This window comes from Cimex lectularius, unplaced genomic scaffold (genome assembly GCF_000648675.2).
Source record: "Cimex lectularius strain Harlan isolate CLEC.00 unplaced genomic scaffold, Clec_2.1 scaffold89, whole genome shotgun sequence".
NCBI lineage: Eukaryota > Metazoa > Arthropoda > Insecta > Hemiptera > Cimicidae > Cimex > Cimex lectularius.
In genome coordinates, this window is record NW_019392722.1 from 277,686 (window position 1) to 301,018 (window position 23,333).

A 23,333-nucleotide genomic window follows, 5' to 3' on the forward strand; every position below is an offset into this window, starting at 1 on the left:
ATCGTACATGATCAACTGAGTCGCATATCCAAACAGTCGTTGATCATTCCGTTCATTTCCGGTGTATATGTGGCTTGTTCGGATTGGGCGGATTTTTAGTCGCGAAATTTCCGTCACGAAAACTTCCGTCGCATTCCGTCTAGTGTGACGCCGGCCTTAAACTGGCACAATTGGTAGCTTCGCATTGCGGTGAGATTAAACTTTTTTTGACTTTGTGGATGTAGGTATTGCTTTTCTCCAATGCTCGTTTAGTTCCCAAAGAAAGCTTAGAATACAGGGGTGTGTGTGTGCGTGCGTGTGTATGTGTGTGTGGGTGTATGTGTTTGAGAGAGAGAGAGGGAGGGAAAGAGAGTGAGAGAGAGAGAGAGATTGAGTGACGGAAGAGGGAAAGAGAAAGCAAGAGAAATAAAAATAATGTCACTCAGGTGGAAAATGACTTCATCACCCCTACAACCCCGGCATGAATGAATTGAGATTAATTATAAACATCAAGATTGATTTGGAAAGTTTCATAAGCCATTTATGCCATACGTTGGCATTCAAATTTGAGTTCTCAACGACGTCACAGTGCCTCGGCCCGGTTTCAAACTTATCTCGATTCCAATTAACGTCTCAATCTAAATTGAAATCTCGCCGATTTCAAGTTCAACCACGATCGCGATTTTTTTTGGCCCGCCTCCCACTCACACGCACTTGCTCACTCACACACTCTCTCTCTTTCTGGAAAAAGGTTGACTCCACCCTCAAGGAGAATATCCTCGTCTAATTATCCATCCGACCCCAGAAGGTGTTATTACAATGAGAGTTATTGATTCACTTACTCTCCTTCGGGGAAAGCTCAATGCCGAGGGACGGTGTGCCTTTTTCAGAGGCCGCGCACACAGCCATACATCACGATTTCCTCGTAAAACCGTATCAAGGGCGCAACCGATGCTAAAATCCCCAACAGGAATGCTGTCTTTGCAGACAATCCATCACCTCGACGGGCTTCTTTCGCCGGCTTTTATTCGTGTGGGGATGAAAAATATGGAAAATAGCTTTTCTCACCCTTGTCAAGTGTTATGATACAAGAGAATTAAATATTAATGGGTCAATCGAAAAAATAGATAAATAATAAAAAGGGCAAATCGATGGGTTCTTCGTAACGTCGCCATATTATAATATATATAATCCGGGCATTATTATTAACACAGTGTATAAAAAATTGTCCATTTTCACTAATAAATCAAGATTTTATTTGTTTCAAATTCAATAAAATAAATATTTAATACATAGACCATTTGATACATATAAATTAGCCACCATTTCGCCCTAGATCTAACCTGATTCCACGCTTGAATCACTACTTCGATGGCTATAGAAAAACTCTTAAGAAAATTAATGTTTGACAAGGCAGCAGTTTGATGCCATGAAGATGTAACTTTTCCTTAGCCAAGTGGCTGAAAGAATATAGATTTACTCTTGGGGTCTAGCGAGTAATGAATCTGTAGTTTGGTAGTTTACAGGCAGACACAGTACTGAATAGACATGATGTAGGTGGGATGAGTATGTAAATTCACTATTTGTAAAAGATGGTACGCACAAATTTGTTGTTTACAACCATTGTAAACATATGTTGTAAACAACAAATTTGTGAGTATAACCTTCTTTTATAAAAAGTGAAGAAAAAAACAGTACTGAATATGGCAAGAAAACTCATCTAAAAGACTTAAACAGTGAGAACTATTTTCCAAAAAAACAGCACAGGTGAAGCACTATAATCCACGGTTTCTGGATTTTGCCAATAACACTCACAAGCAATCTCAAATCACATACATAGTATTTTACAAATATTTTTGAGATTTTTCCAGCAGATTTTTGAGGTTAAGTTCATGTGATATGTTTAATGCACTTTCTCAATTTTTGTTGTAAAGTTGCAAATGACCTTGATTCTAAAGCTTCCTGTACAAGTTCAGCTAAATCCATTACCGATCGATAGTCCGAGAAAGAATTTTTTCTCTTAAGTTTTCAAACCAATGTTTTGGAGTGGGCTGGTCAAAAGTTTGGCAATAATAACTCACTAAACAAAAATGTTATTTGTGTACACAAAAAATAGATTGTGGTGAAAATATATGGGGGGGGAGAAACAAAAATACAAAAAACAAACCCTCAATATTTCAGATAAGCTTAAAATTACTTCACTTGAAAATACTTGTCAACTAACTCATTACACAGTTCTATTTTGACTCAAAGATGGTTTCGCCATTGCAATTGTGTGTGTGTGTGTGTGTGTGTGTGTGTGTGTGTGTGTGAGTGTGTGTGCCATTGAAGATGATCCTACCACCTTTAGCTAGCAATGTTGAAGATGGCTCTACCACCTGATCAAGGAATATTAAAGATGGCATCAGCTTCAGCTAAGGAAGCTGAACATGATCATACCGCCTTCAACTAGGAAAGTGGAATATTGTATACTAATAATATTATATACTGCTGCACCTAGGAATGTTAAAGATGTCCCAATCAACTACGAATGTTGTATAAGGCCCTACCACCTTCAACCAGGAAAGTTATAATATGGCCATATCATTTGCAACTAGGAATTTTTAAGAAGTCCCTACCCAACTAGGAATTTTGAATACAGCCCTATCACATTCAACATTAAAGTTGGCTTTACTAGTTTTTTTACGAGGGTTTACAACAGCAGAGGTTACATCATCCCTTGGGGTGCCGGTGTTTTTAAAAAAAAAAGCCCATATGTAAGTATGTCGAGTTCGAATGCAGGACCGCTGGATTCGAACCCGCGACCTTTATTTTACAGTGATGAGCGCCGTGTCAACGCCCCTCTTACCACCTTTAACTAGTCAAATTAAAGATATCCCTACCATCCGCAACTAAAAAGGTTGAATAAAGACCTACCACCTGCAACTAGGGAAATTAAGGATGGCCTTCGCTCTGCCACTATGAATGTTGACGTTGGTCCTACCATCTACAACTGTTGAAGATGTTGATGTGGGTCCGTCTTAACTCGTTTATAGATAACGCTAAAAATTCACATTTAAAAATGCATTTGTGTATGTCCACAAATTAAATTACTAATCAGCATTGATATATCAAGTTTACGAACGAAAAATCACTCCACGCCAAAAATGGCAAAATGGACACACCTGAATACTTAGAAATACCATACACACACCACATCCCATACTTAACCAACTCGTGTTTGCAAAACATATCCTTTATACCAACTAAGAAAATATACAAATTAAAAATAAAAAGAATCGACAAACACAAGAACTTGACCAATAAAATCTACAGACATAATACATCAAAGACGTCAAAACATTCTTTGCATCTTTCACAAAAATATTGTATACAATGTATCCGACTAAATAAAAATCACACGACCCATGACAGACGAGAGCCGAAACGCGTCTAAAAGAGAAAAACAACGGGTATGGGCAAAATAAAATGTTCGGAAACTAACAAACTACAAGTTGGTCGAACCCTGTGTAGACTCCCAAGAGGAAATTGATAACCTAGAAGCTTAGATATTCTTCTTCAAGAGTATAAAAATAACCAAAAACAGGATGGTTTAATTCAAGGAAAGGATCCATTTAATATTTAAAACATAAGGAAAAAGAAAAAAACATTTAATATAATGAACCATGGAAAAACTTGACATATGAAACGTTCTTGTTTATTTTGGGCTAGGACTGTTAATATATCCTAACATCATAAACAAACCAGAACATTATTTGATTATCATTTTAAACGGCTCATTTATAATTTAATGAAAAGGTGCAAAACAAGTTCCAATGTTTTGTTCACATGTCTAAAAGCTTGTTTTAAATCGTTGTCCCTTCGCCCCCGCGACACGTCCTGGTTGAGAAAATCCTTCGTCAAAGTATGCAAATGCTCAAATCTGCCGACGCTGGTCGAGATCCGACGGGGCCTCGGATTTAAATTATTACCGGCAATAGTTTAATCCGGGTACCCGACCTCGGTTAAGTTTCGTGCCAACCTTACGTGTTACATTCAAGTTCGCAGCCTCATTTCATAGCTCGCTGCTTTGGCGCGCCCCCACTTGCGTGTAGACACTCATTTCAAGAAAACCGTGTTGAAAAGTAAATTAAAATTTCGATGAAATGAAGCAACATTTGATGACTTTCATGGTGAAAAAATAATAAAGTTCTTCAAATTAGTTTCAAATTAAAATAACAAAATGAAAGCTATACCATTTGAAATACTAAAATATTATTTACTGAAAAAAAAGTACTCTAAAAACCAAAAAAATCATTTTTTAGGGATTTATTCAGGATTAAGAATCATATTGTGTTAAAAATATCGATTACGGGTCCACCTTCCTCCCTTATTCAGTATTTACTATATGGAAATTCAGAATTATTTATAAAATATAAATTCAACAAATCATTGTTTAAATATAAACATTTAATTGTTCTAATTAGGTAATTATCTATTTTATTTTTATTTATTATTTATTTATATTTTTAACGACCGTCTAGCTGCCTGGACTATTGCCGGCAACTCGCTTTTCTTTTTCCACCTCCCGTATAAAGAAAGAATTTGTTTTAAAAATATAAGATAGCTCTCCTTTAGGAAGTCTGGTGATCTTTCTGGTAACGTTTCTGGGACATTATTTCTACATTTTTAGCACCTCCATGCGTGGTGAAAAGGATCTAAAACTCTCTCTCATACCCGAATATTCAATAGCTAATGTGCGGGTTTCAGAGTACTCGATATTTCGCTGAAAACCCGTCCTCAATCACGCTAATAAATACATTCGTATTTTATGTACAATTAAAATTTACATTTGCATAATGAGTCTAAAATACTATGCTAGATTGGTGGGCTATGGTGATATTCCACAACAGATCCACCCACGCATTCACTACTATCACACTAATGAATACATTCACTCAAGCGGTAACTACACATTCTATATGTACAGCTAAGAATGAGGAGCCACTGCGCATGTAATATTACGGCAATGCCTCCGCCCATTCACTCCACAAGGAACACTTAGCCTAATACTAACTTAAATCGGTGGGTCTGTGTAATACTCGATATTATTGCACTACCCACTTTCGCGCCAATAGATACGTTCATTCTACACAAAACACACAAGAAGAAAACTAACGTAGTTCGGTGGGTTTGTGGGGGTCACGATATTCCGTCCACTATCCACCCATACACACACATTCGAGGCAATAAATACACTCACTGCGGGAAGGGAAAACATCAAAGGCGACCATTTGCATCTATTTGCTTCAGATATTCCATTAATTTTTTGCTGCCGTCATTGCTGTGTTGTAAAACCTCTTTCAGACTCGAGGAGAGGCCACATTTTGTTCTGTGCCGCGTCAATATCTATTTTATTGTTTGTAATAAAATTTTCGTTCGGTCTGATGAATCTGTTGCTCAGTGAAACTTTTTTGGTGGTACTAGTCTAAAACATATTAAACAAGGGTCCGAGCGTTCTAGCCACTGGACCAAAAGCCAAGAAAATAATTAAGTATTTAATTAAAATACGGTTTTTGCCTTCGTTGTGCATGTTTTTCAAGATATTTCCTGTTACTTCAAGAAAAAGGACGTTGTTGTGGTGAGAAACACGAATATCAACTTATTAGTAGTCAGTTATTTTTATAGCCCTGATCGTGATTTAATAAATAGAAATTTAGTTCGCAAAAAGAAAGTTTCATTCATCTGGCTGACGAAATTCCAACTGCCTATTGAAATCCATAGGCACTCTAGAAACTAGTGACATAGAAAAGTAAGTTGACATATTTGTTCATCTAGAAACAAAGTTGATGTTTGTTTTTACAGCCCAAAAAACTCTATATACCAATTTTTGGAAAAATCCAAAAAATCTTTTTCCTTTCAAAATTTTTACTTATGCCTCCGAATTTCTCTTTTCAAAAATGGTGATAACGTGGAAACTACTCTATCGAATTCCAGCAAACTTTACTTAAATTTAGCACAATCCCAGCCCATTGTAATGGCACAAAATCTATATTTTGTTGACATAGTATGAAAGAAGAAATAATCTGCTTTCGAGCGGTTGTAATAATCTTTAAGATAAAATCGAAAGTAGTTATGAATTTTTAAGAGTAACATCGGATATCGGGACTACAACGAATAAGTTAATGTTATACACTTCAACAACAATAAACTATAAATTGTACTCGTTGAGTTGCGTAAAATTATTTCTATAAACACAAGAAGATTAAGAACAACACTTTTAACCACATTTTAATCATAGTGGTTATATGGTTCAGTGGTATCAAATTCTTAGCCTATGCTGAATGGAAGATATTGGGCTGGTACATAATAATGCAAATTTGAAAAAGCAGTCTATTTTATATCACAATCTATACCTCTTTACCAACGCGTAATAAGCGCTTTTAGTCCGCTGACATACAAATCCTTATTTCGACATACTATAAAGGCGTTTCCGGCATCATCGCATTTTCTAAAAATTTTATCTCTGAAGAAATGCATAAAATAAAGGAAGTCTGTAGGCGATAGGTACGGTGAATATGAACGGTGGGGTAAGGTCCGTATTCTAAGAACTTAAGTTTCCGTAGGGTTGGCATGGCGACATGTGGTCCGGCGTTATTGTGAACAAGAATCGGCCCCTTACGGTTTACAAATACTGGAGTTTCCCCTTCATTTTGTCAAATTTCTCGGCAATATTTCTTTGCTGTGATAGTTTCACCATAATTAAAGAAACTACAGTGAACAGCAGTTCACCACCAGTTACCATAACCTTTTCTGGTTTTGGGAAGTGTTTTGGCGCTTCATCCTATTCCAACCACTGACCTGTACGCCTCCTGTTGATTCGATCGGGAAATGGTTCATTTTGGTGGCGCAACAGAAGAAACGTGCAAATTTCAAAGAGTCGATTTCTTTGTGCTTCGGCTATTTCGTACCCGTTTGTCGAGATTCTTTTCTTTAACAAGTTGCTCCAGATGCAAACAACGGTTGAGTGGTCAATACAAAGGCTGCTGCAATTTCCCGTTTTGTCTTACGTGAGTTTTCTTCAGTTAACGGTTTCAATTAGTCGTCGTACACAACGGAAGGCCTACTGCGATCTTCCCTGCCTTCGAGATCGAAATCTCCAAGACGAAATCTCTGAAACCATCGCTGCACCGAGTATTCGCTATGCTTCCCTCCCTCCAAACTGTATTGATGTTAAGCGCGGTTTGGGCCGCACTTTGCTAAAGTTTAAATTCGTACAAATAAATTTGGACGAAAATCTAGTTTGGATTTTTTTTTTTTTTTTTTTTTGACTGGGCTTCCGACATCTAGGTCATCTCAGCCCCCAACTAAGTCTATATTCTATTTACCCTTTCAAACACTACATTCTTATTCATACAAATAAATACATCCATACAATATACTCATTCCGTTTGGTCCGTGGAGTACTTGATATCCCTCCACCGACCTATACTCAAACTGATCTAGATTGGGGTCGATGGAGTAGTTTTATAAATATTCCGCCATCGACCCCGAACCCACACTCATACGCTCTCCACGTTCGAGGGGCGATGATGACGTTATATTTCACCCGCACGCTACTAAATACATGCACTCAGACAAAACATATAGACACACAACACAACCCGCTGCATTGCTCGAGTACCATTTTCAGATTGAATGGCGTGCCTACACGCTCCCTGTAGGGATCCAAGGCATGACCTTTTTCCAGTATGTGGGACACATCGAGCAACCTTTCTCAACCGCGTATGGCCTATTCTTAATCGCGTAAGGACGATTCCTTGTTTCCAGCTCAGGTTCTCGCGGGGCCATCAACGAATTCTTGACGCGCAAAAGCCTCTCGGACGACCCGGCCCACTGACGCTGCCATCTTTCTTTTATCATGTTCTTTACTGCTAGCTTGCGTCAGAGGGCCTGGTCGCGATGGTCCGGTCTGGAGGGTGGGACTTCCCGCCCTTTGCCGCCACTACATGTTATTACAAGCATGAAAGTTAGAAATGATGAATGGTGGAGTATGTGCGGTGTTCAATCCTTTTAAAAAGATAGTTCCTACCCACAGTAAGTTGTTTTTAATGATCCGGATTTCGAACGTAAAGCTCATCATCAGGTTGAAAGAGTTCAGGAACCACGTCTCTCTATATGAATTATAAAATAAAGGACTGCAAGACTTTTACAATTCATGTCGAGAGACGTGATTGTAGAACTCCGTCACCCTGATGATGAGCTATAAGATCGAAATCCTGATCGTTAAAAACACCTTACTGAGAGTATATACTATCTTTTTAAAAGGATTGAGCATTAAAGTTTGGAGTGTTCTAAGCCAAAATTACCGCTCATTAATACCAAATCAAGATTTAACTAGAAAATGCAAAAACTCAAATTTTACATTCGGATCAATGCTATTCTACTATGAACTCTTCATCTACAGCAACTTTCATTTCAACATCAACACTCCAACTATCTTTAATTTTTTTTCCACAATAAGGATTCACCTATCCAGCAATTTATCCATTTAAGCATGTATTTATTTATCTGCCGAACTATTAATAGATCGTGCCATTTATGAATTTTTGCATATCAAATTTTAATAATGATTCAATAATCTTTTAAATTTTTTATCCTTTTCACACTACACTTTATTATTCATTTCTATTTCCGGAATTTTTTTAGGTTTATATGGGAGAGAGAGAGAGAGAGACCCTTTCACAGGTTCATTAATATTCTTCGTGATCGCCTCGTAACACACTGCGAAGCATGACCGGTTTTCCTTAACGTTCACCATCGACTTACATTTGTTCATCGAGTTGCTGATACACTGACAAGTGTTTCAAGGGAGGTAGGATGGCGGAAGCAGGTCACCGAACGATGTAACAATGTTTAACCTGGACAACAGTAGTAATTAATTGCCAAACAAAAGTTACAGACCGAGTAACTTGAGTTGAAAGATCGTTCGCTATTCAACATCGTTATGTAAGAATTAAACAGTATTCGTTATATAAGAAATGAATAATAAAACATAAAATAAAGAGCAATACCTTTGCACGAAATTTCAAGTGACAAAAGAAAAAACAATCTTAAAATTTTTTTAATGAATTTTCTATTTTACAAACCTGTATCTGTGATTCTTTCTAGGTAATCTAAATAACGTGAAACTCATTAATACTCGTGAATATTAATTAATCTTGTGTAATACTTAATGTTTAACAAACAAACTTTTTAATGAAGGTTTAGAAATTTTTTCGTGCTCATTCGTCTTGTTCACCTTCCGGAATCGAAATGTATACGGTTTTCGGTGCGAATGATTGCTGCAGTACCCTGCGGCAAAATTACAACCCCCTGCGGGCCAGTTAAGAACTTCACCGGTGCTCAAGTTCAATTCGAAGGATGAACTATTGTATATAACTACTATTGTCTATTTGTTCAGTGACCCCTTCCCAAAAGAAACCTAACTTTTCAATAAATTGTAATAGTTTTATATTATATTTAACTAAATATTAGATTACTTTTATATCCCTATGACAATTTTATCGGCCCAAAAAGCTGTAGATATATTTAAAAATTACTTTTCAGGACTTTTTGGTGAGCAATTTGACAGTTTTCAATCAAATTTATATTTACGTGATTGTTGGCCGCTCTGCAGGTTAATGTTTTTAAAATTTCTAAAAGGGGACCGCGGTAGCCGAGTGGTTAGCATGAGAGACTCTCACGCCGCGGTTGTGGGTTCGATTCCCACCGTCGCCTCTGGCCCTTTTTTCCCGATAACCCCCAATTTGAACACACAAGAATTCGTACTATGGCTAATATGCAAGATCATAAGGCCAATAAAAAAAAAAAAAATTTCCATTTGCAAGAAAAACATCCTTATCGTTGAAGCCGGAATGATTCAATTGAACATAGGAAGGGAAAAATCAGCCGGGAAATTTCTTTCATATTAGCGGACAAGGTGCCAGGTGAATGCGTACCCGCATTCAATGCGCTTCAATACAAACAACGTTGGACTCTCGAAGCTCTTTTCTTGTTTTCAGCCTTATACGGCTGAAAAAATTCTGCCCAGAAAAAGTAATCTTCATGACAGAAGATTAGATCCTTCAGAGATACCCCAAAGACATATAAGGATCAATGTGCCTGAGTATGTCAAAGCCATGTTCCCATTAAGCGATGTTCTGTGCACAGACTGGTCAAATCTCCCAGGGGAAGGGGAACTGAGTTTCTGAATATTGTTGAAGACACCACGTTTCAAGAAAGATTACCACAAATGTTTTTTATCTCTAAAGCTGAGGATTTAGCATCTGGAAACCATAAAGTACACAGCGGAACACCGCTGAAGAACAGCCATAGTCCTACCGGACAGCCTCGGTGACCTCTCCGCGGTTAGAGGCAATAAGGACTCGATGATTACAACTATCAAACAACGCTTGATGGATTTTAATAAAAAGAGTACGGATATGTTCCATAGCAACAATCAGTACAACTACCAACTCGACTTCCTTGCCAAAGGTGCTGCCAGCTCAGGCGCTGAAAATGCACTGATCACCGTCATAATCTCACATATAACTATATATGCAAGAGAAAAAGGCAAAAAGAGTACGACATGGCAAACACACTACAAGGAAAAGTTTAAGCAAGCATTCAATCCACAATATCTCCCAGGAACATCAATGGGTCGAGGAACCTTCCGACTGAATCACAATTGTTTGACATGCCACTTTATAAACTCGACATAAAAAATAGTCCTGCGTGTGAGGGTGACCAGGAAACCGTGGCCGACCAGGACCATGTTCTGGTATCCTGTGCTCACCTCCAAAAAGAGAGACCCCTTGTATTTAGCTGTTGTGAGAAGTGGCCTGTTATTGCTTACTAAAAATAACTGATTTTCAGCAATATAAATAAACCCCGAATAAGAGACGCTACTTATAGCTCCATTGTGGCAATAAGTTTGTTATCTAATTACTGGGTAGGTAAGGTGTTCTAGTGGATGTCCTGGTGAGACGGCGGTTCTATGCCGTACGGCGTTGGGTTCTGGGTTCTCTAAACGCTGAGCCTCGAATATTGGGAGGGACGTGAACTTTTCAATGGCTTCTTTTAAATTATGTGAGTGGTTTTTATCCACGTCCCTTTGATATGACCGTTGAAAGAATGAGGGATACACTCCCATAAAAGTCCAGCGACTGGTATCCGCCACAATGCCGGCGCAGGTGTGTCGGTGTTTTGCCCTTAAAATATGTGGCATACGTGACTCTCAAGGGAAAAAAAAAACAATTTCAATCTAATTTTTTGTTTTACTAAGTCAAAAAATTTAGACATCGTTTTGCCAATCGCCTTAGGAACAGTAAAAATACTTTGGCTATTTAAATTTTTTTAGTATGGTATTAAGCAATTGCTGTGCAATATTTGAAGGTATCAACTGATTTGTTCTACCCTGTAGAATACGAAAATAATACACAGGTTTATATATAAGAAATATAAGAAAACATAATACACAGTTTGAATTAAATGAGATTAGATATACAAAAAAATAAGAAGGAATCATTTTGCTCACAATCTCTTCTTAATTTTGAGGAAAAATTATGCGAATTTTCCTGTTAAAGCAAACACCTAATTGAAAAATTTTCCTCCCTTTCCGACCAAGCCTGGCCTAGAGATTTACTAAAAAGTGACAATAAGGACATGAGTTAGTGAAAAACGGAAAAACTCTTACAATTAAAAAATTAGTGTCTGTCTACTTATGGAGCAGTGGGTAGTTGCGCCACTCTTTATAGCTCGCTTATACTGTTTTGTTAATTTTTCATTAAATACTAGTTATCCCAAAAAAGGTAGAAGCAATACGCGTTGATTAATTATTAATTGATTATTATTGAGTTATTGATTAATTACGTTCATATTTATAAACAATCTCATTAAAGAAAAACACCTTCAAATGTGTCCTTCTTGTGATTCTGATTGAGTCTATTATCCTTGATCCGTACTTGATTGAGTATGATTGTTAGGAACGTATTTATATTTGCACTTGTAATGATTTTTCGCAAACTAGGTCACATGGTGCATTTAATAATTTGGCACACTGTGGCATTTTCTAACCAATTTTGATTAAAAAAATATCGCTCTCGAATCTCTCGAGTAATTCGTCCATCACCAAACCGATCGAAAATATTTAAATTTATGAAATATTTCCCCAGTTCTTATAGATCCAAAATAAAATATATGGAATACTATTTGCAAAAGTGATCTCATTCAGTCGCCGCGGAATTGGGGTTATAAACAGTGTGAGTCGCAGGCCATTCCTCCAGTCTCACGTCATATTTGGTGTGCTATGGGGCAGGCTGTTTTTATGTTTTTATGCCTCGTTATCGGTTTACGTATTATTATTTCAGAATCATTTTGAATGAACTACAGATCCAGACACATTCGTATTGTTCAAAATCTAATTTTGGAGTTTTTTAAAGCAGTTAGAGTTTATTGTTGGATAGCAGGTTAGACAGTGTAAATAAATATATAACTTATCAAACGGACAAATAAAGTTTAATGCACCTATAAAAGTATAACAGCGTTTTCTTGTACAACAGGTTTTGGAGAATTAGACTGGGGTGGGTCGAAAAAGAACGATTTTTTTTAGAATATAATTCAAACAAGCAGATCGTCAATGTACCTAATTAAGCATGTTACTTAAAATTATAAAACAGTAAATCTCCGATTATGGACTCTTCTAAGATGGACTAGGAGGACACCTTCGTTTACAGGACAGTTTCAGAAGCACCAGCATGGAAGATTTATTTTCTATGTATTTAAGGGGACCTCTAAATAAAAGACTTCGTGCCGTCCCACAGCCTGTAACAGGAAAGAAAACCTCTGCGCAGGAAATTATTTTAATTGTAACAAGGCTGCGGTCCGACAACAGTTGACTTTAAAAGAAAGAGAAAAAATATTTGATTCTTACGAAAGCTTAGTAAAACGCTAATAGGGAAAATTTGAAAGTATCGTAAAATCATTGAAAATGTACATCTAAATCTACTCATAGCTTGTAGTAGTATCTGTACATAGACATACACAGACAGCTATGTGTTATCAGATGATAAAGATCTCTCTGTAGAGGACATCTATCAAAATAGGACAAAAAGGGCGTCACCAAGACAGTCCATTATTAATAGCTTTCTCTGTAAATAAAATATGTGATGAGGTGATTTATTTTTTGTCGTGTCTATGTACAGATTTTAATATTATGCCTTCCTAATAAAGTTGATGTGACTCATCAAGCTATCTAAAATTCAAAAGGTGAACCATTTTTGAAGAAGATCAAAACAAACATTTTCTTAAGAATGATTTTTATTTTTTACAAATCAGATCAATTTAATAGTGCTTTTAAAGGAAACATGTGGTACCGTCAGTTAGACTTTATTAAGTTCCTACGAGGAAACGGGGCCGATGCAGATCGGGATAGATTAAAATTCAAATTATCCATTAAATCATGTCTCACCCTGTTTGACAGGCTGTATGTGGGAAGAAAGGAGGGGCACGGACCTTGCGCCCTCAGTGAAAACTTATTGGCCAGTCCTTAACATTTAAACAACCACCGGTCACTTCTCGATAAGCACGTGAAAGTCAACCGAGAGCAGCCATGACGAGACTTGCTCTGACATTGTAATCCTTACTGGAACTAGGTTGTTAGGGCGGGCCGGATCGTTCGATCCGAAGAATATTTGTTATTCTATGATTTTTTCACCCATAAAACCGCAAAGCTGACATTTTCTTATCGTAGTTACAATCAAAAGCCAACGATTAAATTCGATTTGACATTATTAAACATATTTCGAATATTAAAACGAGCAGGTTTTATCTTACAGATGATCTCTTAATTGGTATCAACCGAACTTTCAACGCTCAATTAAGCATTATTTAAAAATTGACTATAAGCCCAAAGTAATATTTTGTATAACTCTCTCGCGTAATGTTAAACAAATGACACTTTTTTACAACTCCTCTGAATCGTATTCAAATTGAACGTTACTACAACTATTAAAAGCAAAAAAATAATTATTAGTACTAAAATACTACCTGGAATTCGACAATAATCTGGAGAGAGAGAGAGAGAGAGAGAGAGAGAGAGGGAGGGAGAGAGTGAAGGAAGAGAGAAAGAGAAAGCAAAAGAAATAAAAATAATGTCACTCAGGTGGAAAATGACTGAAAATGAGAGAGATATTAAAGAATAGAGATGTAAAATGTTACAAAAATACGCCCTTGTAAAGTTGTAAAAACATTTTTTTGGTGGTAAATTAGGGAAACAATTAAGATTAGTTTTAATCACTCTTTATAGTCCTCCAAAAAATATTTTTATATCAAATAAAAAGTAAATATTTTCAATTGGAATAGTTGGTAATTTGTTTGACGGGATCCGGTTTTTTAATTAAAAATTCATCAATTCTTCAAATTGAATGTTTATGCCACCATTGGAAAGCAGTATGTTCATTATTAATACTGCAATATTACCTAGGATGACAAAATAAGTAGGATCATATTAAACTGCTTAGATATATACGAAGTTACAAAAACAAAAAGGAAGCTAGAAAAATAGCCCAATTAAATTTTTTGTATTAACAATTCGATTGAAGCAGTTTTAAGCCTTCAAATACGAATTTTTATACGTTTATACGTATAAGCTGAATTAGCCATTTTTCTCTCATGCCCGGTGTTCCACTTAAAAATTCAAAACTCTTCTGGATTCCATCCAAATTCAATGAATTAAACAAATGCTACAAATCCTATGAAATCAATGTGATTATGTTAATTACTGTTCATAAGTGTTCACTTAATTTAATAATGAATTTAAAGTAGAAGATAAAGTATTCAAATTGAAAAATTATGGAAAAATAAAAAAAGGCAAAAACAGTAACAAATCGGATACCCGAAGTGGATATGAAAGGAAAAATAGTAGAGTAGGGAAATTAATAATCTTGCATAATATTAATTGTTGAACTGTTTAATTACTACTGGACTCCAATTGGAGTTTTGTCCTTTTTGCAGAGAATATCCCTAGAGTTAAGTTTGCGGGACATATTTACAATATTATATAAAGATTCTATATAGCCGAAGGTCGTGGGTTCGAATCCCGCTCGTGACAGTAATTTTTCATCTCAGCCTTAGAGCTTTTCACCTTAGATAAATATAATAATTAATTGAAATTATACACAGAGTTATACGAAGTTGACTGAGTTTTGTATTACTCTAATTAATTCGTTTTGTATGTATATATTTTTTTTTTTTGCCGATAGAAAGCACACGAACGGCTGCAAAGATTTCATTGTTTCTCCATTAATTACAGGCAAAAGCAACTCAGAGAGTAAAAACGTTGATGAAGTCTGTAAAGATCAAATTCACTGTGCACAAACAAATGTTAAATACGAAATTTTTGTTTACGGATAAAACCGAATGAAGGAAATACTGGTTGTTAATATACTTAGGACACTGGCTTCTCCCAGCGTTTTAATACAACGATCAGATATTGATTATACCCGAAACGTAACAGACAAGTTCAGATTGAACGATTGGAAAAGGGCAAATTCGCTGAATTGAATTAAATCCCGGCCGATAATGAAACTGGAACATCGGGATATTGGATAAACGCCGAGGGGGCGCGATTTCATTAATTAACACTCCAAACAATCTGGTACATGTGCTCTGGCAATCGTTCACGCCTTTCTGGTCTAATGAAGTCGTCGATGTTGAAAATTCGGAGAAATCCGAAGCACTGGACTATTTACCCCGCCCCTTTTTCCTATATTTGTATTACCTGACGACCCATTGAATAAACGAGAAGACATTTCGTCGCATTGACTCGTATGAAAAATGGTCAAAATAATTAAAATGAATAGACCTTCCTGTTATTTTACCTTGATTTTTAAATCACACGCGATTATAAGATACGTTGATTGGATTGACCGCTAGAAAAAATCAATAAAATTCTTCGTCATTTCATTTACAACCTTCATAAATTTATTAGTAAAAAACTCTTTGTTTATTATTTAACAGTAGAGAACTTTAAATTAGCTTTCACCCACGCCAACAATTTACACATGAAATCGAAAACAACAAAACAATACCATTTTTAGGGGGCGTCGGTGGCCGCAGCGGTTAGGCACTGCGCTCATCACTGTAAGGTAAAGATCCCGGGTTCGAATCCAGCGGCCCTGCATTCGAACCCGACATACTTATAAATAGTTTTTATTTATTTTTTTTTTCAAAAACACCGGCACCCTGAGGTGAATTTTTTTTTTTAGAGTAATAAAACAACCAGTTGGCACATTAATCACAGATTGGTATCAAAAACCAAGAAACACAGATCGCTACCTCAACGCTATCCTATTCATACAATAATAAACACGGCCAAAGGGTTACTTTTTTTACAGAATTATTACCCTAAGCCATGAATGATTTCACCAAAAGAACATAAAGTTACACAAACAGATCATCCATAACAATCACTATCCTAAACACATAATCAACAACTACAACTCAACACTAACCCCATCCACTATTACTAACAATACTACATCAAATCTATCAAATACAAACAAACCAACATACATTTCCATGCCATTAATTCACGGCCTATCACACAAATTAAACACATTTCTTTCTTCCGATAACTTAAAAATAGCTTTCAAAAATTATAAAACAATTCAAACACTTTTTTCCAAAATTAAAGATCCCACACCAATAACAAATAAATCTGACGTAATCTACAAAATTTTTTAAACTGTCCGGCAACTTACATCGGTCTTATATCCCAATATCTGGACAAGAGAGAAAAGCAACATATCTATGATTGCAAAAACCCAAGCAAAATCCTAAAGCACTCGCTACCCACCATTTTGAACACAAACACAATTTCGACTTCAACAATCCAAAATATTATACACAGAATAAAACAAACATAAACGTAACTTTTTAGAAATGGTTCACATCAACCGAGATAAACACAGCGTCAATTACAGTACAGACACATGTAAACTCAGTCGCAGCTACGCCAATATCATTAATCAGATTCAATATCGATAATTTACATATAATCATCACATTACGCAAAACATATAATATAACATATAAGACATTCATCACATTCCGAACATCAAACATTTGTACATAGTCTAATTTTTCAACAATTCAGCTTTCCTTTTCCTAATTATCCCCGTCTATATTATCCTGAAAGGATAATGTGGCCGAACCATTAACAATGTTTTTCCCATCGTCGGCTCTTTTCACCTCAAAAAAGCCGACTCCTTATACAAAAATGTCTTTCTTTACCGACTTCCTTCGCCACCCCTTCAAAACGTATATAAACATAAAACAGCAATATCTCACTGGCATTCTCAACATGACACGGAAGAATGGCACAATTAAGCAGAAAACAAACACTTTGAGCCCTGAAGATGATCTCAATAAAGATTGAAACGTTGCCACGATAAAGAAAATGTTTTTCTGAAACCTACATCACACCAGATCGCATCTAACGATTTCCGAATAATCATCGACTAACGGTCACTAATCACCACACAAAGTAGAAAATATTGAATCTCTATTTTTAACTTGATCAATTCTATTCCACAGACAGAAACATACAAAAGCACACTTTCATAAAAGTAGATTTTTTTATCAGTATCGATATAATACAACAAAAATATTATCAATATAAGATAATATAGTTTTTATATATTGAATCTCCCACTCTCTCTCCTTTCTCTCTCTTTCTTTTTCTCTTTCTCTCTCGCTCTTTTCCCTCTGCTCTCTCTCTCCCTTTTTTTCTCTTTCTCTCTTTCAATCTCTCACACTCTCTCTCTCTCTCTCTCTCTCTCTCTCTAACTCTACCTCTCTATCTATCTATCTATCTATCTATCTATAACACTATCTCTCTCTTACTTATTAATACTGTTTTTGACAAATATTACAAATAGATTATCTAAACAATTGTAATCATCATTGTCTTTCGTAATTTGATTTGTCTAACGCCTCGGATTATGTTTTTCAGTCTAAATAATAACGTGTGGTGTTTAGTGACCGTGGATTAATGAATATTTGGTGATCGTGAGAACAAACCAGACCACATTTGACTATCTCCAAATATTTACTAAATAACATAACAATAACAATAATCAATAAATTCGACCTGTTCTATTGCAAGTTCTGAAACAACGTCATGAATAGACCGAGAAGGCGAGCTAAGGCTGGGGAGATTTTATTTATTCAAAAAGCACTTGTCCTTTTTGACGACCCTAATCGTCCAGAGAATAGGTCTTAACTGACCTTCCTGTAACCCTAACATTCCCTGATCTCTCCGAAAATACAGCTTTTAGCAGCTGAGTCAGTTTCCTATCTTAAATAGATCAAAGGCTCAATCTCATCCGTTTTTTTCTCTTGAAAAGTCGCATCGAAATATCTCGTTTGATAAGGTGGAGAATTTTGCAAATTAATTCTACAACTTTTTAATATTCTTCGTAATTCTTACGAGGTTAGTCCATCAAGAGGTTTATCTCACAAACAAATTTTGTCTTTTTAATAAGACGTTTATTGAATTAAACGGATAATAAAACCGGAGGAATAATCTCTACATTATTACAGATGTTTTAATATTTGCAAACGTTTTATGACGAACGCGTTTTTCCAAGATACATAGTGATTCCTTATTTATTTTTAATCCAATACATTATCAAGCATGAGTATACAATTTCGCTTATAATGTTTAGAATTAAATTGCTAGATATCCCACCGTGGGCATTACCTACTACCACAATTATCGAAGATCTGGCCTTGTTGAACAAAAGAGAAACACCTTCTCTGATGATCAAGGCAGAATTCTTGCGAATTTTAAATAACTATCCCAATTATAAAGTTTTTTATACCGATGGGTCTAAAAATGAAATTGGTGTAGGGTGTGGGATATTTGCTGATGAGNACCTTAGCCGTTAAAACGCCCTTAAAAATTAATAATAATAATAATAATAATGTTTAGAACTAAAATTAAAAAATATCTGGTTTTTGTTACATGCGATATTTACGGATAACTGTCGGACTTAAAATACCAATTTGACCATGGCCAACTTAAGTATAACGTCGTATAACGATCCACTCGGACACTAATTTCCCATCTCAACCCCACCTTTTAAATTTTCCCTCCTTTTTGCCATTTTTCATGGAAGTTAGTGTCCGTGTGGATCGAGGTCACGATAGCTCAACTGGTAGAGCAGCGGCATATCAAGCCGAAGATCGTGGGTTCGAATCCCGCTCGTGCCATTGACTTTTTTATCTCAACTAAAAACCTTAATTGTAATATATTAATTGGTCAAGCGGACCACGAAATTAGTGAATTTCTAAATTAAAATTTATAAAAATAACAAAATCAAAATTCTAATGTAACTATGATTTAAAATTAATTGTAATTGCAACAATCGACAAGAAATGCCAGTTAGAATTATATATATTTCATAATGGCCAGTGGTAATTAGCCATGGGCTTACGTGCCTTTTGAATTAATTAAACTTAATAGGTAATAAAACAAATTGCGCTTTAAAAAGATTTAGTATCGTTGTGCCATCCATACATTGCAATTAATACATTTTTTTTCATTTACAAACAGGGGGCCTACATACTTGGGATCACCGATTTTAATGAAACTTTTGTTGATGATATTACGTCGAAAAATATTAGACACCTATTCGAAACTTCTTTACTGACAGATCCAAGAAGGTCCTTTCATAAGGATAAGAAGATAATAAGCAAGATCAAATCATTATCAACTACACGTAATTGCACAAACGTTTTGTCCGCAAATAAATTAGAACCGGAGAAATATAATAAAACGTTTGAGTATGGTTTTTTTAACTTGTCCTTATTTTTCTCACATATATGCATTAAACTAAACACTGACAAAGCCTGAAATAAAATATGCTTTCCAACGGTTGGAAAAGCGTTGAATTTGTATACAATCCAAAATACAACTCAAAAATTACAAACCAAAAAAAAACCTTTTTTTAAGTGGGATCCCAGTTACCTAATGCTTTCTTATTTCATGGCCATAAGAGTGCTTAAAACGAATCCAAATTGTTCTATGCAAAAAGATTTTTTTTTAGCCTACTTTACATGTTTTACGTTTTTGTAACTTTTTATATATCTAATCTCGTTAATACGATCCTGCTTATTATTTTCCCATCCAAAGTATTATGGTGGTAATATTAACAAATATTCTGCTTTCCAATGTTTTTTTCCTGTTTCCTCACTGGAGGACGTGGATAAAAACCATGTACATAAAAAAACCTAAAATGGAAAAATCCAATCCTCGAGGGACAAGGGCTAACGCGCCCTGCATCCCTCCCGTCCGCCACGCCGGCCGCGTGGAGTGATGAGTGCTGACGGGTGCACCAGGCTATATATCGGATCTATTTTGCTTTTATATACGGAATATATATTTGGTACGGCTGACAAAAAGGCCGTCACAATGGGCGGAGCTTTCTTGCGGAGCCAGTAGTTGCTAGTTTGATCCAACTGTGCCAGGAAGGCAATTTTGGGCATATTTATACTATCTGTCTGCTGTAATTTAATTATCATATTCGTTGCCAACTTTTTAATTCTAACCTTTATTGGGGGCTCTGCAGCTTCGGCATGTATAACAATTGTAGGAGAGCTTTTCAGGCAACCCAATATTCTTCTTACGCATTTATTTGTGAATATTTGTAGCTTATTAATTTGGGTGTCTGCGGATTGGCAAGAAAAAAAAAAAAAAACACCCCCGAAATCCAAAACCGACCTGATGGTGGACCTGTAGAATATAAGACCCACAGATGCGTCTGCCCCCTATCGAGTGCCTGAAAAACTTCGGAGTGTGTTATACAGTTTCTCACCTTTTTCTAAAAGCGACTTTATGTGTTCTGACCAATTTAGATTAGAATTAACGAAAAGACCTAGCAATTTAACGTATGGTTGTATAAACATTTAATTTGGACAGAATTTAGAGAGGTTATGAATTATTAAGAGTACCATTGAACATACTCAACCGAACAAAATTACACCCGGTTGATCGAACCAAAAAATTTATATTTTTTGTTTTCTATCAAATGCTTAGTTAAAGGTTTTAAAGGGTGCCAACAATTAAACTGAAATTCTAGTTCTGAAGGATACCTTCTAATATCTCCCGAATGTATGAGTTTCTGATATTTTTTAGAACAGAAACAACAGTCAAAATGTGTGAAAAGAATACTTTACGTAGGAAAAACCAGGGGGGCGTCGGTGGCCGCATCGGTTTAGGCGTTTACACGGCGCTCATCACTGTAAAGTACAAGTCCCGGGTTCGAATCATGCGGCCCTGCATTCGAACCCGACATACCTACAGATGAGCTTTTTTTTCAAAAACACCGGCACCCAGAGAGTTTATATGACTTCTGCTGTTGCAAACTTGTTAAAAAAAGAAAAAAAATTATAACCAGGTCGCGTCAAAGCACAACGCATACTAAAAGTCTAATAATATCACCAGTTTCTACATGGAAAATTAATTCCACTAATGGTGAATTAAATCACGGTATAGGTCTTAATAAAAATAATATTATATGATTAAAAACGATTTGGTTTGTCTGTTTGAATATGTGAAGTAGTGAATATCTTTATGTATTCATTAATTAACTAATAACCTTTTTATTATTAATAATTATTAATATGTTTTCTATAATTTAGTCGCAAAATAATACGTTTTAACGATCAAGGCAGTACAGAGAAAAAAAAATATTTAATGTACCACAATTTTTTTAAACTATTGTGTCTGATATTAAATATACAAATACTTTATTAAAAGGTTTCTACTACTATTATTTTCCTTATATAAAAAAATTTTAAAGTAAAATACTTACTGCCAAGGAAGGCCGCCGGCTATCCCTTGCCGCAGCCGGTCTCTCAAAGACCTCTGTCTCGCCGGTCCAACCCAGTTCTCCATTTCTGGTCCCACATCTAGAAAAAAAAAGTATTTTAAAGAGTAAAAAATACCGTGTAAATTTGGTCATTACAGGTTAAATTCGTTACACTCGGAACGGTAGTTGGTTCTCTGAGTTTGATTTAGAGAAAATCTGATTACTTACAACTCTTTCGTATGTTTTTAATATTTGGATAAATTATAGTCTGTGAGAATAGTAATTAACCAGTTTTTCGTTTGTTAATTATTTACGCTGATTTATTCTCCTCAGCTAAGAACCCACGTTGGTTGAGTTAGAACTTTTAGCCCCCTGTATTCCAGGGATTTACGCATTCTCCTGAGACTATCAAATTTAAACGTAAAAAGACCACGTTTGTCATTGCTCATGGAATCGGTAAAAATCTTAGACCCAAACCCAAAGGAACTTTATAAAATAAGGCACGTAACACGGCGCCTGATATTACTTTCCCCGTTAAACCGGTATAACCGTTCTGTCCTGATGGATTAGCCTTCTCGAGGTGCCGTTTTTCAGCCAATGAAATTATTGGGAAAAGGGAGATAAAAGCTTTACCGCACCTCCAGGTGTTTTATTCCGAGCTTTTATCCCACACAATTGTAAATATAGTCTGACCGACAATGTACAACTTAAAACTTCTAAAAATGACAAAGCTGTTATAAGCCTATTTGAATATACCTAAATAAACTTCAATCGATATTATGGGTATTTGTTTTTAACGTGACTTCGAAATTCTCTCTTCGGGGGCGACGGTGGCCGCAACGGTTTAGGCTCATCACTGTAAGGTGAAGGTCCCGGGTTCGAATCCAGCAGCCCTGCATTCGAACCCGATATACATACAAATGTTGTTGTTTTTTTTTGTTTTTTTCAAAAATACCGGCTCCCCAAGGGTTGATATAACCTCTGCTGTTGCGAACCCTCCTAAAAAATAAAAAAAATTCTCTTCTAAAAGTTGTTGTCGGTTCACGATCATTGGTTTATTATAATTGATACTGACAGCAATTTAAAAAAAAGGAAGGCTAGAAAGAAAGGTAGGAAATTAATAGGATTGGGAGGATCGATAGAACAAACGTGAAAAAGTATCATAAAAAAATCCCTAAAAACTAAAGTGGCAAAGGACATTAGGTGTGAAACAAGGTACATTGGACACAATTATACACACAAAAAAATGCTGATTAATGTATACAAATAAATATTTAAAAAGGGAAGAAATAGAGGGAGCTATAAAACGGTAGAAAGTTACTGAATGGAACCAGACATTTAATAAAATAAATGTATAAATGTATTAAGGAATAGATAAATAGTAACAAAATTAGAAGAAGGCACACAGAAAGAACGATAGAAAGTTAATGGATGGATAAATAAATTTATCAATATACG

The 23,333-nt window shown here is 35.7% G+C and overlaps 1 long non-coding RNA gene across 1 annotated transcript in view; it reads right to left on the reverse strand.

Moving 5' to 3' along the window:
* The window catches only part of LOC112126829, a 121,352-nt gene that overhangs the window by 33,746 nt on the left and 64,273 nt on the right, over positions 1 to 23,333 (reverse strand). The window contains exon 2 of the long non-coding RNA XR_002910247.1: positions 21,879 to 21,975. This is a non-coding gene — a long non-coding RNA (uncharacterized LOC112126829). The remainder of the gene's footprint in view (positions 1 to 21,878; positions 21,976 to 23,333) is intronic.